Source organism: Schistocerca americana, unplaced genomic scaffold (assembly GCF_021461395.2).
Source record: "Schistocerca americana isolate TAMUIC-IGC-003095 unplaced genomic scaffold, iqSchAmer2.1 HiC_scaffold_141, whole genome shotgun sequence".
Taxonomy (NCBI): Eukaryota; Metazoa; Arthropoda; class Insecta; order Orthoptera; family Acrididae; genus Schistocerca; species Schistocerca americana.
In genome coordinates, this window is record NW_025725491.1 from 150001 (window position 1) to 155000 (window position 5000).

Below are 5000 nucleotides of genomic sequence, written 5' to 3' on the forward strand. Positions count from 1 at the left end.
CTAACCCGTATTGTGCCTTAACCTAACCCGTATTGTGCCTTAACCTAACCCGTATTGTGCCTTAACCTAACCCGTATTGTGCCTTAACCTAACCCGTATTGTGCCTTAACCTAACCCACGTTGTGCCTTAACCTAACCCACGTTGTGCCTTAACCTAACCCACGTTGTGCCTTAACCTAACCCACGTTGTGCCTTAACCTAACCCACGTTGTGCCTTAACCTAACCCACGTTGTGCCTTAACCTAACCCACGTTGTGCCTTAACCTAACCCGTATTGTGCCTTAACCTAACCCGTATTGTGCCTTAACCTAACCCGTATTGTGCCTTAACCTAACCCGTATTGTGCCTTAACCTAACCCGTATTGTGCCTTAACCTAACCCGTATTGTGCCTTAACCTAACCCGTATTGTGCCTTAACCTAACCCGTATTGTGCCTTAACCTAACCCGTATTGTGCCTTAACCTAACCCACGTTGTGCCTTAACCTAACCCACGTTGTGCCTTAACCTAACCCACGTTGTGCCTTAACCTAACCCACGTTGTGCCTTAACCTAACCCACGTTGTGCCTTAACCTAACCCACGTTGTGCCTTAACCTAACCCACGTTGTGCCTTAACCTAACCCACGTTGTGCCTTAACCTAACCCATATTGTGCCTTAACCTAACCCATATTGTGCCTTAACCTAACCCATATTGTGCCTTAACCTAACCCATATTGTGCCTTAACCTAACCCATATTGTGCCTTAACCTAACCCATATTGTGCCTTAACCTAACCCATATTGTGCCTTAACCTAACCCATATTGTGCCTTAACCTAACCCATATTGTGCCTTAACCTAACCCATATTGTGCCTTAACCTAACCCATATTGTGCCTTAACCTAACCCATATTGTGCCTTAACCTAACCCATATTGTGCCTTAACCTAACCCGTATTGTGCCTTAACCTAACCCGTATTGTGCCTTAACCTAACCCGTATTGTACCTTAACCTAACCCGTATTGTGCCTTAACCTAACCCGTATTGTGCCTTAACCTAACCCGTATTGTGCCTTAACCTAACCCGTATTGTGCCTTAACCTAACCCGTATTGTGCCTTAACCTAACCCGTATTGTGCCTTAACCTAACCCGTATTGTGCCTTAACCTAACCCGTATTGTGCCTTAACCTAACCCGTATTGTGCCTTAACCTAACCCGTATTGTGCCTTAACCTAACCCGTATTGTGCCTTAACCTAACCCGTATTGTGCCTTAACCTAACCCGTATTGTGCCTTAACCTAACCCGTATTGTGCCTTAACCTAACCCACGTTGTGCCTTAACCTAACCCACGTTGTGCCTTAACCTAACCCACGTTGTGCCTTAACCTAACCCACGTTGTGCCTTAACCTAACCCACGTTGTGCCTTAACCTAACCCACGTTGTGCCTTAACCTAACCCACGTTGTGCCTTAACCTAACCCACGTTGTGCCTTAACCTAACCCACGTTGTGCCTTAACCTAACCCACGTTGTGCCTTAACCTAACCCACGTTGTGCCTTAACCTAACCCACGTTGTGCCTTAACCTAACCCATATTGTGCCTTAACCTAACCCATATTGTGCCTTAACCTAACCCATATTGTGCCTTAACCTAACCCATATTGTGCCTTAACCTAACCCATATTGTGCCTTAACCTAACCCATATTGTGCCTTAACCTAACCCATATTGTGCCTTAACCTAACCCATATTGTGCCTTAACCTAACCCATATTGTGCCTTAACCTAACCCATATTGTGCCTTAACCTAACCCATATTGTGCCTTAACCTAACCCATATTGTGCCTTAACCTAACCCATATTGTGCCTTAACCTAACCCATATTGTGCCTTAACCTAACCCATATTGTGCCTTAACCTAACCCATATTGTGCCTTAACCTAACCCATATTGTGCCTTAACCTAACCCATATTGTGCCTTAACCTAACCCATATTGTGCCTTAACCTAACCCATATTGTGCCTTAACCTAACCCATATTGTGCCTTAACCTAACCCATATTGTGCCTTAACCTAACCCATATTGTGCCTTAACCTAACCCATATTGTGCCTTAACCTAACCCATATTGTGCCTTAACCTAACCCATATTGTGCCTTAACCTAAGCCATATTGTGCCTTAACCTAACCCATATTGTGCCTTAACCTAACCCATATTGTGCCTTAACCTAACCTATATTGCGCCTTAACCTAACCCATGTTGCGCCTTAACCTAACCTATGTTGCGCCTTAACCTAACCTATGTTGCGCCTTAACCTAACCTACGTTGCGCCTTAACCTAACCTATATTGCGCCTTAACCTAACCTATATTGCGCCTTAACCTAACCTATATTGCGCCTTAACCTAACCTATATTGCGCCTTAACCTAACCTATATTGCGCCTTAACCTAACCTACGTTGCGCCTTAACCTAACCCACGTTGCGCCTTAACCCAACCCACGTTGCGCCTTAACCCAACCCACGTTGCGCCTTAACCCAACCCACGTTGGGCCTTAACCCAACCCACGTTGCGCCTTAACCCAACCCACGTTGGGCCTTAACCCAACACACGTTGGGCCTTAACCCAACACACGTTGGGCCTTAACCCAACACACGTTGGGCCTTAACCCAACACACGTTGGGCCTTAACCCAACACACGTTGGGCCTTAACCCAACACACGTTGGGCCTTAACCCAACACACGTTGGGCCTTAACCCAACACACGTTGGGCCTTAACCCAACACACGTTGGGCCTTAACCCAACACACGTTGGGCCTTAACCCAACACACGTTGGGCCTTAACCCAACACACGTTGGGCCTTAACCCAACACACGTTGGGCCTTAACCCAACACACGTTGGGCCTTAACCCGCTCTGTAATTGTCATACGACGCGTTAAATTAGTGTAGTGTTGCCTAACTGCAACCCCCGCAATATAGTTTGCTACTCGCACTGCCTGGTCCCCAGTGTATCGCTTCATGTTAAACACCTTGCAGCGATACACTGTAATGTGGATGGCAGCAGGACGTACATGCTCAATGCCCTTCGCAGTTGTTCATTGGCATTCGCATGGCGAAGCACTTAGCCTACGCTGTGGTACGGCCTGTGTCAACTGTCCGCTGATGTTGTACGTCCAAATCACACACTGTACTGCACATTGGTCCTCATGTACTGAATGATACATCGTGGTACATGTGACCGTACAACGACTGCGCCAACAACGGCGAACCATGCGGTCCAACTGTTGTGCACTCAGCTATGTGTCGTCTCCCTATAAGAGCCGGATTGCAGTGTGGTATGCCCTGGATGGCGATCAGCATGAGCCGTCTGTTGATGTAGTGGCGCGTGTTGTCAGACGTAGTCGTCTCTTCTCACACACCGTGACAGCATGGTGCACTGCGTTCCACATCTGCGACATGCGACAGAGGCCGGTTGACAGTCGTTCGCGCAATGGACATCGCATACGTACGGGGGCCACCTTCCACGTGTTCGCGAAGCGTGCACATGTTGTTGCGTGTATGTGGGCAGACATAGTGTGTCGTGACACCTGACACAGGCATGCAACAATCGTTGAATTTGCAAATGGCGATGGACGTCTACGTTTGCTGGTGACGTTACGCAAATGAACAACTGGTAAACCGTTGTGGTGCGGTTGTTCTCGCTAGAGGTGAATCAGTGATGGCGACGATCGGTTGAGCTACCAACCGGTTGTTTCAGCGATACCCACCATGCCCACGAACGTGAATGGCATGTGGGTGTGAAGCGATACGCGGCGGTGGCTGGGTGGGACCGTCCCCGGCCGGTGAGGGGGGGCCTCCCGGCGTGCTGGCCGCGCGGTGCGTGGGCGCACGCGCTACAGCCGGCTGGTGGGGGCGGCCAGTGGCAGGCGCGCCGGCCGACGGAGGCGGCAGGCGGCGCAGCTGCGCGCCGGCGCACCCTGCACGCGGCGCCGTGCGGCCAAAGTAGGTCCTCGCGGGCCCGGTGCGAAGCGCGGTGGACATCTGCAGTGTGCTGGTCCGATTGAGGACTGTGTGCGCTGAGGATGCGCCGCCGCCCGGCGCTCGGCGCCGCGACGCCGTCTGCTGCTCGGTCGCCTCTGCGGTTCTCGCAGGTGGTTTGTATCGCAGCTGTGCGGACGTGTTGGCGCGTGCGCTGTGCTGGGAGAGTTCGCTTCGGCACCCAAGTGGGGCTTTTGTCCTTCTGTGGCGCTGGCGTTGGAGCTGCCGGCCACCGTAGGTGGCGCGTGTTGTCTCCCGCCGGCAATGCCACGACAGCACGCTCCCGGGCCTCTGTCGGCAGCGGCAAGCTCAGTTGGGAGCACGGGTGGTCGCACCTAAAGCGTCTACTCGCCAAACTCCGGGCGATTGCGCCTCTCTCGAACCCGACCAAGTACTTAGGACGGCGCTGCGCGCCGCCGGGACCTGAGAGGGTTTCGAGGTGTATCGTGCAGGGGAGCTCAGCCTCCTCCTGTTTGCAGAATAATTGAGCGGACGCTTGCGTGTTCGCGCGGGCCCCCGGGACACACTCCCGGGCGGCCGGCTGCTCAGCTCTAGTTGACGCAGCTCCCTGGTTGATCCTGCCAGTAGTCATATGCTTGTCTCAAAGATTAAGCCATGCATGTCTCAGTACAAGCCGCATTAAGGTGAAACCGCGAATGGCTCATTAAATCAGTTATGGTTCCTTAGATCGTACCCACGTTACTTGGATAACTGTGGTAATTCTAGAGCTAATACATGCAAACAGAGTCCCGACCAGAGATGGAAGGGACGCTTTTATTAGATCAAAACCAATCGGTCGGCTCGTCCGGTCCGTTTGCCTTGGTGACTCTGAATAACTTTGGGCTGATCGCACGGTCCTCGTACCGGCGACGCATCTTTCAAATGTCTGCCTTATCAACTGTCGATGGTAGGTTCTGCGCCTACCATGGTTGTAACGGGTAACGGGGAATCAGGGTTCGATTCCGGAGAGGGAGCCTGAGAAACGGCTA

General features: G+C 51.5%; 1 non-coding gene across 1 annotated transcript in view; it reads left to right on the forward strand.

The window, feature by feature from the left end:
* The first annotated feature begins 4576 nt into the window (after window positions 1–4576).
* The window catches only part of LOC124567891, a 1910-nt gene continuing 1486 nt past the window's right edge, over window positions 4577–5000 (forward strand). Inside the window, exon 1 of the ribosomal RNA XR_006971029.1 lies at window positions 4577–5000. This exon is cut by the window's right edge and continues 1486 nt beyond it. This is a non-coding gene — a ribosomal RNA (small subunit ribosomal RNA).